The following is a 12,163-nucleotide window of genomic DNA, read 5'->3' as shown; positions in this document are numbered from 1 at the left end:
GTTTTTTTGAGATATTCTTTGTACTGACAATCATGTTTCTAACAGTTAGCATTTTGTTTTCTTTGTAGCACTCCGTTACAAATCGCGATCCGCAAGGCCTTGAGACTCGATATGCAGAGAGGCACGGTTTCAGGGTATTGATCGACCGATTGTATAGATGCAGCGGCCCTGTAAGTCACTCATCTTTCTTGTCCGTAGTTACCATGAGATATTTGAATGCATTATTGTATGGTGGATTGATATGTTGTTTCTTTTTCTGCAGAATCCGTTTGATGCTCCTTTGCAGCGGGACGAGCTTTCGGGGGACGAGGATTTGTAGCTCGCCCTTGGATCCTTAGAGCTCACACACCTTTAGTTTTTAGTCACCCGATCTATGTAGACATTTTCTATGTATTAGTGATATCGTTTCATGATTGTACCAATCGCATTTTATGCGATATCATGTATTTATTTCAGGTATCAGTTTTATGATTTCAGTATACATTCTTTTTGTTTGCAAATGCTTTGTATGCAGCAGTGTAGAAACTATTTTGTATGGCTCTCATACAGCACACAATGCCCTGCCACAAATTTTTTTTTTCTCTATTACCGTCGCTATTTGTGTCGCAAATTTACTGCACGCGTCGCTATTGGCGTCGCTATGAGCGTCGCAAATACTCTGCAACCGTCGCTATATGCGTTGCTATATAGCGACGCATATAGCGACGATTCTATGGTGTCGTCAATAACGACGCTTTTTGCGACGACGGGGGCAATTTTTGTTGTTTGTATTTTCGTCGCTTTAAACGTCGCTATAAGGTCTATATCTTGTAGTGTTTATGAGAGGTTTTGTACGCCCAGAGGGCCTCTGTAAGTCGATCGTCCCAATCACAACGATGTGTGGCAATCGTTCTTGTCAGAATCGAGCAGAGGATGCGATTGGTGACTTTGACTTAGCTGTTGGCTCTGGGGTAATAAGGAGTGGACTTACGATGGTGGATCTTATACAACTCTTTCAACTCTTCCATGACTTTATTAATGAAATGAGTGCCTCTGTCACTTACCAGCTCTAAGGGACTGCCAAAATGGGTGATGATATTCTTGTACATGAACAGGGCCACGCTGTTACCATCGTCCCGCTTTAGGGCTTTAGTCTCACACCACTTTGTGACATAATCTGTACATACGAGGATGTATCGGTTTTTCTTCCTTCGGGTAGGAGGATCGATTGGACCTACGAAGTCGATGCCCCACTTCTCAAATGGCTTTAAGGGAAGGATAGGTTGCAGTGGCATGGCACTTGTCTTGGTGGGTTTCCCCATTCTCTGACAAGCATCACATCTTTTACAGTAATCATAGGCATCTTTGTGGATGGTAGGCCACCAATATCCTGCTAGCAGAGCCTTCCTGGCTGTAGCTTCTCTTGCAAAGTGACCTCCACATGGCTCGTCATGGCAAGCCTTCAGAACAATCCCAATCTCATCTCCTGCAACACATTTTCTGAGCACTTCATCTTTGCCTTTCTTGTACAGTGTGCCGCCTAACAGGGTGTAGGGGGCTGATTCTAACATAAGCTTCTTCCTTTCCCGACTAGAGATACCAGGAGGGTACTGTTGGGTTGCCAGCAGATTGGCAATGTCTGCATACCAGGGAGTTACAATTTCTACCAGGAATAAGGAAGCATCAGGAAGGTCTGGATCATCCTGCTCCTCGTCTGCAGTTTGTGGGATACGCGACAGATGATCAGTCAGAACATGGGAATGACCAGGTTTAGTAATCACCTCATAGTCGAACTCCTGAAATAGAAGGAGCCATCTCATCATTCATCCTTTCACATCTGCTTTATTCATCAGGAAGGACAGGGCCTCATGATCCACATAAAATTTAAAGTGGGTGGATAGGAGATAGTGGCGGAACCTCTCTAGGGCAAACACCATGGCCAAGCACTCCAGATCTGTCACTGTATAGTTCCGTTCCCTATCAATGACTTTTCGGCTTGCGTAATAGATCAGTTGATCCAGCTTCGAGGAACCCTTCTGGCAGAGAACTGCGCCTAAGCCTTCAATTGATGCATCAGTGTGTACATGGAACTCTTTCGTCCAATCAGGAGGTTGCAGAATGAGTGCCTCAATCAGACACTGCTTCAGAGTGTGGAAGGCTTTGTCACATTCTTCTGTCCAAGTAAACTCTGCATCTTTCCTCAGAAGCTTGTGCAAGGAGGTTGCCTTTGTTGCAAAATGGGCTATGAATCTTCTGTAGTAACCCACATGGCCTAGGAATCCCCTCAACTGTTTGAGGTTGGTGGGTGCGGTCAGAGCTGCGATCTTTTCAATCTTTGCAGGGTCTGTTGATATCCCTTGTGCAGAGACAATGTGGCCCAACAGAACTCCAGAAGAGACCCCAAAGATGCATTTGTCGGGGTTGAGGGAAATCCCATACTCCCGGCATCGGTCAAAGCATTGTTCCAAATGTCCCCAGTGTTCACGGATCAAACTATAGACACAGAAATCATCCAAATATACCTCAATAAAGTCCTGCAAATGATTTTGGAATGCGGCTATCATGACTCACTGGAAAGTAGCAGGGGCATTGCAAAGCCCAAATGGCATCACCCAGTAAGCGTAGGTCCCCCATTCTGTGGTGAAGGTTGTTTTGGACTGGTCTTCTTCTGTGATTTGGACTTGGTTATATCCACTGAATCCATCCAGAAGGGAATAAAGCTCATGTCCTGCCACTGTGTCCAATAGTTGGTCTGTGAAAGGGATAGAAAAGTGATCCTTCTTTGTCTTGGAATTCAACTTGCGAAAATCCACACAGATTCGTAGTTTGCCATTCTTCTTGGGTACAACCACAATGGGTGAAACCCATTCACTATTTACCAGTGGATAGATGAACTCGGCTTCCAGAAGCTTCAGCAGCTCTCCTTTCACCAATGTGAAATAATTCGGGTTCATTCGCCTCTGTCGTTGCCGTACTGGCTTGGCATTAGGCTCCAAGTCAATATGATGCTGACATATTGTGGGATCAATCCCCTTTAGGTCTTTGTAGGACCACGCAAACACGTCCAAATTTTCTTTCAACAAGTTGTACAAGGTTGACAACTCCTCTTTTGGGAGGCTGCTACCCACCTTCATGTGGCGTTCAATGCCTTTTGCATCCACAAAGGTTAACTGCCTTTCACCTTCTACTTCACAGATGAAGGTCCTGCGGACTGCTTCTGGGTATAGATCCAACTCCTTCAAGGATGTCCTCTTCTGATGTCCCACTAGACCCAACTTCTTCTTTTGATGGAGACTTAAGGTGCTCCTTGAGATGTTGGAATGGGATTAGAGCCGTGTCGGGTTTGGTGTCACAAGCAATTAATTACCTCTTGACTTGAAGACTCATCTTCTGATGACACATCCAGGAACGTCACATAATAGGGACCCTCTGATTTCTGTTGGGTTTGTGGGACTGGTGCTTGTTGGTACGGTGCATCATTATCATCTTTCTTTGGCAAGGATGGGTTAGGACGGCATGAGCCACTGCTGAAAGATGGCTTCTTCTTCTTAACCCATGTCTTATAAAGATTTTTCATATGAGAAGATCCATTTATCAGACCAAATGGTACCATTTCCATTCTGTCCCATACCATGAGCTCGTCTGCTTCTGATGCTTCTGAAACTTCTTCTCCAAATATATCCTCTTCGGATGGGATAGATTCTTCTGGCTCACTTTCATAACCTTCTTCGTCCATATCATATCCATCCTCTTCTGTCTTTGCTTCTACTTCTATCTCTGTCTCTGTCTCTGCTTCTGTCTCTGTCTCTGTCTCTGTCTCTGTAGGAGCTCTGTAAGAGAAGAACATGTTCTCTATTTCCTCTTCTGCCTCTTTCTTTGGCTCTGCTATGGCCATGTAACAGGAAGAGCAGTATATCCATGCTTCTATCTCATTGTCAGAAGTGATTTCAGAAATCGTTCCTGGTTCAGGCACGAAGTATTCACCCATTGATAATGGCTTTGCATCTTTTGGAAGTTGGCTTACAGTATCCACTGTTAAGGAACATGCCACTGTTTTCTTGGGAAGGATCTGTTTGACAGCATCTTGGTCTGCTGATGTTCCATCCATAGCCTCATTAGGAGAGTCAGAAGATAATTCCAAGGAGGTGGATCCATGTCCTTTTTGAGAACCATATAGCTTCAGCACCACTTTATTGGGTCCTCTATCCAAGGTCAAGGTTCCTTTGAACCAATCCGTCCTTGCTCTAGCTTCAAAAAGCCATGGTCTGCCCAGTAACAGAGGGTAGGATGTACCATAAGAGTTTGGCTTCACCACCAGATAGGTTAGCCAATAATCTTTTCCAGCCACTGTAGTCTTCACATATGGGAGAATGCCCAAAGTCTTGATTCTGCTCTGATCTGCCAATCTGATGAGCCATTGGGTGGGTTGCATACCTTGTAGGCCTAGATCCTTCATTGTTACATCCGTCATAATGTTCACTGATGAACCACCATCAATCAGTGCATTTGCAATGAAGCAGCCTTCAATCCATACGCCAGTCTCTGGGGTACTCGGATCTAGGAAGGTATTAGCTACGTCCACTTCTTTGACACGCTCTGGAGCTTTATTGGACTTTGTTGCTATTGAGGGAGCAATCCTTAAGCCATGCCTTCTTGTTAGTATACTTTTGAACCTTTTTCGGCAATTGGGAGACAACATCAATAATTATCGGAATGTGAGGTTTGGTTTAAAGCCAGAGCAGCTACAGACGCTGAAAGTGAATACCACTAGCATATCCAACGTTGCAAGAGCAGGAAGAGATGTGATGCGGTCAAATACTTGGTGTGGTAAGTGTCATCAAGTAGGCCATTTAGCCACTGAATGCACACAAAAACCAACCATTCCTCGAGCCTTCTGTTCCTACTATTTGCGGAAGAACCATACAGAGGACATTTGCTCTCTGAAGGAGATGCATGATAAGAGAAGGAAGGAAGAAGACGCAAGATTTAACTTGCTGGAATCCAAAATGACAACACAGGATATTGAACCCAAGCCTAGAGAGTTTGGTCCTAATTTTGGTCCAAGAAGGTTTCCATCCCAAAGTTACAGAGGAAGACAGTCTGGCGGTGGTCAGAGATCAGAAGTGGAGTATTACAGATGCGGAGAAAAGGGACACATTTCACCAAATTGTCCAAATCCTAGAAGGTTAGTGGATTACAAGCCCTTATGCAGTTGATGCAAAGGAGAAGGCCACACTGCAAAAGACTGTCCAAGCCCAGCCCCAGTGAAAAACAGTGCTACTGATAGTCCGGCCAAGGCCCAAGAGCCTACCTCCAATTTAGTGGAATTGGAAGTTGCTGCTATCACACATGCAAAGAAGAAGGAACCACCTATCCAGAAAGAAAATAATCCTCCTGCTAGAACAGTGAAGTTCAATCTTCCACCAGAAGAACAGAATAGAATAGAGCCTGACAGTGCCGTACAAAGCACTACAGTGCCACAGAGAGTTACAGAGACAGGACCAGAGGTCCAGGAGACAAAAGAGGAGGAAGTGCCACAAGTGACAGAAGAAGTTCCCATGATTCCTCTGTTGGAAGAAAGAGGAAAAATGAAAATGAGTGTTGTCCCATTCCCTAACCGATTAGAGAAGCCAGTGGATCCTATTAAGAAATACGATCTAGTCAGAGATCTAGATACCTTTAAACCAAACCTCACATTCCGACAATTATTGATGTTGTCTCCCAACCCACCAAGACAAGTGCCATGCCACTGCAACCTATCCTTCCCTGAAAGCCGTTTGAGAAGTGGGGCATCGACTTCTAGGTCCAATCGATCCTCCTACCCGAAGGAAGCAGAACCGATACATCCTCGTATGTACAGATTATGTCACAAAGTGGTGTGAGACTAAAGCCCTAAAGCGGGACGATGGTAACAGCGTGGCCCTGTTCATGTACGAGAATATCATCACCCATTTTGGCAGTCCCTTAGAGCTGGTAAGTGACAGAGGCACTCATTTCATTATTAAAGTCATGGAAGAGTTGACAGAGTTGTATAAGATCCGCCATTGCAAGTCCACTCCTTATTACCCAGAGCCAACGGCCAAGTCGAAGTCACCAATCGCATCCTCTGCTCGATTCTGACAAGAACGATTGCCACACATCGTTGTGATTGGGACGATCGACTTACAGAGGCCCTCTGGGCGTACAGAACCTCTCATAAACACTACAAGATATAGACCTTATAGCGAAGTTTAAAGCGACGAAAATACAAACAACAAAATTTGCCCCCGTCGTCGCAAAAAGTGTCGTTATTGACGACGCCATAGAATCGTCGCTATATGCGTCGCAAATGCGACGCATATAGCGACGGTTGCAGAGTATTTGCGACGCCCATAACGACGCCAATAGCGACGCGTGCAATAAATTTGCGACGCAAATAGCGACGGTAATAGCTGTATGAGAGCCATACAAAATAGTTTCTGCACTGTTGCATACAAAGCGTTTGCAAACAAAAAGAATGCATACTGAAATCATAAAACTGATACATGAAATAAATACATGATATCGCATAAAATGCGATTGGTACAATCATGAAACGATATCACTAATACATAGAAAATGTCTACATAGATCGGGTGACTAAAAACTAAAGGTGTGTGAGCTCTAAGGATCCACGGGCAAGCTACAAATCCTCGTCCCCCGAAAGCTCGTCTCGCTACAAAGGAGCATCAAACGGATTCTGCAGAAAAAGAAACAACATATCAATCCACCATACAATAATGCATTCAAATATCTCATGGTAACTATGGACAAGAAAGATGAGTGACTTACAGGGCCGCCGCGTCTATACAATCGGTCGATCAATGCCCTGAAACCATGCCTCTTTGCATATCGAGTCTCAAGGCCTTGCGGATCGCGATTTGTAGCGGAGTGCTGCAAAGAAAACAAAATGCTAACTGTTAGAAACATGATTGTCAGTACAAAGAATATCTAAAAAAAACAAATAAGCAAAACAAAAGAGAAACTTACAAAGTCCTCCAAATATGTCCTGTGGCCGCCACTCCTAAGATGATGTACCAATCCGGCCTCGATTCGTGCCCTCGCCGCCTCCCGCTGCTGACTCCAACGTCCTGGCGAATTTCTAGCCTCCTCCCTCAGTTGGCGCCAGTCGTCTGCATCTAACCACTCGGGCTTTGGAGCCCCACTCTTGATTGCCTTGCGTGCGTTGGATCGTCTATGTGACATGTATGCACGCATGTAATCCATCATCCAGCCCGTAGAGAATCTATCCACTACGGCTGGCACCGGGAACTCCTCGTGCAAGGATGCTACTATGTAGTCCTTGCTCCCCTCCGGTATGTTCCTCGAATGATCCAGGACGTTGTGTCGAAAAACTTGTTAGCACAACTCCCTCATGCGAGCCATCACCCTCCTCCCCTCATCATTCATGATGATGGCTCCTAACCTGCCATCCACTAGGTATCCATAACCCCTAGGAGTATGCCTAAGATGGGCCCTCTCCCATCTCCGTCCACGCTCCTGGGCATATCCAGGAGACCCCTGTACATCTGGTGTACCGACGGGGGTACCCTCTTCCGGAGTGCCACTCAAAGGGGTGCCACCAAAGGGGGTGCCACCAAAAGGAGTGCCACCAAAAGGCGTGCCATCTGCCGATGGCTGCGCAAAAGCCGGAGTAACTGGAGTGGACGTCCCCACAAGTGTGACAAATCCTGGAGGTGACGTAGCTCCAGCTGAACGATGAGACGGAGACACCACGTACGTATCTCCACAGCAGCACCCCCTGATCCTCCTGCAGTCGCAGTCCCTCCCTCTGGCCCAAGTCATGAGCGTCGAGATCGTCTGCTCGAAGCTGAAGCATCTGATCTCGCTGAAGCTGATCTAGCAGAGCGCCCTGAAGAAAAATGAGACAGCTCCTGATCTGCCATTTCTCTGAATCTCGCGAGCTGATCTAGAGACATGCGTGCCATCATGTCCTGAAACTCCTCATCGCTCATCCCTTGACTCATCCTGAAAATGTCGATACTTGCACAGATAAAAAATGATGTTAGAATAATCAATTTAAACTATACAAAGCACATTAATATAAATCATTTTTGAAAAATCCCTCTTAAAATGCGTATCTTATCTACCTTTATGGAATATCTAAACAACGAATTGAGTAATACAATTCTCCAAGAATGAAGTATTCTATGGTCCCATGTTAATCTCGTGACACAACTCTGCATACACTGGAAGGTCGATAGACATGTCACCACAAAAGAACGAGTCTGCCTCGTTCTCAAAAAATTCTACGACTTCTGTATTTCCATCATTGTTAGCCAGTGCGGGCTCCAAGCTTGCGGTGGCCTCCACCCCTTGTAATATCGATCCCTCTATTTGCATATTTTCTTCATCTATGCCTGGAACATCGCTTTGATCATATACTCTCACACCTCGAGGAGTTAAAGGTATAACATACCACCATCGAGGTTGTCGGGGGTTTGGATAGAAGATTACCTGTTCACAAACACTTACAAAGCGACTTCAAACCATTGTGACATAAACCATGTCGTATTACAATTAGCAAGCAAATTACTATTTGTACCTGTTCACAATGGGCCGGCAACACAAAGGTGTTGCACAAATCCATCCATTTTTTTTCAGGATCTATTTCGAGAAATCCAGATGGACCTCGTCGAACTGTTGCTCCAGCTCCTCCAAGTACCACGTTGAACCACTGCACATCGAATAGTATCATGGAGAAGCTACGGTAATCCACCATAATAATACTTTGCAAGTTTCCAAAATACTCCATCTCATCCACAACCGTGTTTGGATCCGTTGCTCGTCGCCGGCTCTCTTGCTCAAACCTTGCCATGACACCACAGTCCATTGTGGAGCACATTTGGTCAATACCCTCCACCCGAAAATGCCATCCACGCAACCACGCCGCACTATATATTTTGTACTGCACATTGAAACACTCAATTTAGATGTAGCAAGAAAATTTAGATGCGACACATTCTAAACCCCTCATTACCTTTGGACTACATCCCCTCGAGAACTCCCACTCCTCCATTGAGACCTCTGTCCCTTCGCTGGATGCTGCGGTCAAGGCTCCATGCAACCATCGTGTTGACATAAACCGCGGCATCTCCTCCATGCCTTCGGGATATCGAATCGGTCGGTGACGCATACTGCGTCAGAATTCAGCTCGCGCTTCCTCTCGATCTTGCCTTACAATCTGGTACTTGGCGAGCCACGTCTCCATGGAGGCATGGTGCAACATACAAAAGCGATTCACCTTCTCTTCCATTGAGGCATCCTTTCTTTTTTCTACCCCATTTCCAACCACCACATCTCCAGTTAGCCTATCATCGTCCTTCAGCGTCCATAGCATTTCATTGTCTCGTTCCACCGTTGGTAGCCATTGTGAGATATGCACTAACGCCTCTGACACCAACCATCCTTCCGCCATGCTACCTTCCAGACGAGCTCGTTGTCGTACAAAGCCTTTCAGGGTTTTCATGAAGCGCTCCAAGAAGAACATCCATCGTGTATGGACAGGTCCAGCAATCTCCACTTCGTCCACAAGATGTACAAGAATGTGAACTTGTATCGTGAGCATGCTAGTGGGCAGGTATTTCTCAAAGAGACAGACCGTCTCAACTACTCTCCGCCTTGCGGATTCAATAGAGGACGTCTTAATCTCTTTCTGTGAGATCCATTGCACCAAAGTTGATAACTTGTAAATGGCCCCGCGAATTTCTGGAGTTACGCATCCCGCGATCGCGATCGGTAGGACAAACTGCCACAAATGAGAAAGCATTAAGAATAATGGTCACTTTTTAAATTTTAAAATGTCCACGCTAATTAAAATCCATTCTGTTCACAAACCTGACATATCTTATGCCAATCATGGGATTTTAGCCCAGACATTTGGTCATCTTTAGAAAATGCGAACCTTAGAGAACGCATCATACCCGTCAGAGTGCGGATAGACTTGATTACTTGCTTCACAATGCGCTCTTCTTTGGTAGACAAAACCCAGGGAGCACGAGGAAGCTGCACTCCCCCTTCAGCACTCGACTGCGGCCAAAGCGCCTCCATCTTACCTACCTCCTTTAAATCCATTCGTGACCCTATAGTGTCTCTCTTTCCTGTGATGTGGTCCCATAGCAAGATGCCCACATTTTTGAAAATATGCATGGGATCCAACAAGTGGTTGACCTGTAAGTGGGTCCAATATGGCAACTCGTAGAAAACTGAGAACCGTCGCATTCCATTTGGATGTGATTCCGGGTTTATCATTTTCAGCTCGTACCAGCTTGCAGCGTTTATACATGCTGGAGGTCGTCCAAGAAAACCTTCCCTAAGTTCATGATCCTCCGGCAAGAAAGCGGCGTGTCCTTGATATACCATCTTCTTCATGGTTCGTGACCTTCGGGAGTCTAACTGTGGCCCACACAATGGACATGCATAATAACCTGAGGTAACGAGACCTGCAAGGCGATCCACGACCTAGTGAATACTTGATTGAATTAAATAAAATATAGATATTACCAGCGAGAACAAAGGTCTGCTCACCTGAGCACTCTCCCAATCCCGGAAAGTCATGCATCGTCCACATGAGAATGGCTCGAATGTTGGCTGACCGCTGACCATCGCGCATGCTCAGATCTTGCACCGTTACCCCCTCCTCCCACAAAATCTTAAGCTCATCGACTAATGGACGAAGTTACACGTCCATATTTTTTACTTTGTAGCGGCCTGGGACGAGCAAGCTAAGGATGAGATGTCCTTTCTTCGTAGAAAGCCATGGAGGAATGTTGTAGTTGACAAGCACTATAGGCCACACACTGTAAGAAGTCGAGCGCAGACCGAATGGGTTCACACCATCCATGGCGAGACCGAGCCGAAGATTCCTTGGCTCTCGCGCAAAGCCTGGGAAGGTAGAGTCAATGTGGCTCCATGCTCACGAATCTGCTAATATTCGTTGAACTCCATCCGTGGACCTATTCTGCACATGCCACGTTGTCAAGCTTGCCATGGCAGACGTGCGAATTATGTGGTTTATGCGGGGGATGAGCGGAAAGTGTTTGAGAACTTTTTGAGGGATGGTCTGCCCTTGGAAGTCCTGTCGATACCTGTGAGCACCACACTTTGGACATGTCTCCATAGTCTCGTATTCATCTTGAAACAATATGCAGTCATTGATACATGCATGGATGTTATTGTAGTCCATGCCAAGCTTCCGTAAAACATGTCGTGCATCATCACGAGACTCAGGCATGGTGTTTGCAGGTGGCAATATATGATATTTCAATAACCTGAAAAAAATCATAAAACACCTTAAAAAACACAAATGTTTGCAATAATACTGTTAAAAAAAAAACAATGAAGTCTGTGTGCAAGGTGCTTGAATAACTCAGTCACACTCGTATCGCTCCAACCGTATTTTGCTTGCACACTTAAGAGTGCAAGCAATGTCTTCAACCGAGATACTCGGCACCCATCATATAATGGTATGGATGCTTCCTCTCTAAGCGGGTCAGATGTCTCAACATCCATGGGAATTAATGCATCGATCATTGCCTCCATCTCAGGCTCCAAGATTGTAGGCAAGTCGAGAAGGTTGTCTGTCTCCTCTGGCATTGACGGTATAGATGGGCCTTGCGAGTGGTCGATTGGCTCCTGCAATCCATCCATCACACGTCCACCAACTCTTCTAATTGGCCGCAAAGGGTGCACTCCCCCTTGGGTCGAGACAACACCCCCCTGGATACAAAATTTGCCAACAAGACCCAATCTTATTGTGTATGGTTTTCAATTAGCTTGAGAGTACAATGCATGAAAAATGCTAACTTCAAATTACCGTTTGCTAAAAATCCGCAATCGCCTGATCAATGATCTCAGATTGAAACTCGCCAAATCGTCGTACGTGTTCTGTAGACAATCGGCGTTTTCGTCTAATTGCCAACTTGCATTGAGAGCAAGGACATGGGACACGCTGATTAAGATACGTCTCGCGGTCTTGAACAATAAGACCTTCTTCGTTTGCCATCTTATCTACATTACAGCAAACGAGGCTTAAATGGATAGCTTTATGGAGATGTACGTCAAGTTGCAAGTTGACCATAAACCGTGCATTGTATATAGTAGTTGAGAGATTTTCCGATGTTATATCTTGGCCTTGTATCATGCT

Source organism: Lygodium microphyllum, chromosome 13 (assembly GCF_053477565.2).
Source record: "Lygodium microphyllum isolate KBCC chromosome 13, Lygodium_microphyllum_v1.1.10, whole genome shotgun sequence".
In the NCBI taxonomy this organism is placed as follows: domain Eukaryota; kingdom Viridiplantae; phylum Streptophyta; class Polypodiopsida; order Schizaeales; family Lygodiaceae; genus Lygodium; species Lygodium microphyllum.
The sequence above is the reverse complement of the archived record's forward strand: the minus strand, read 5'-3'. Positions refer to the sequence as shown.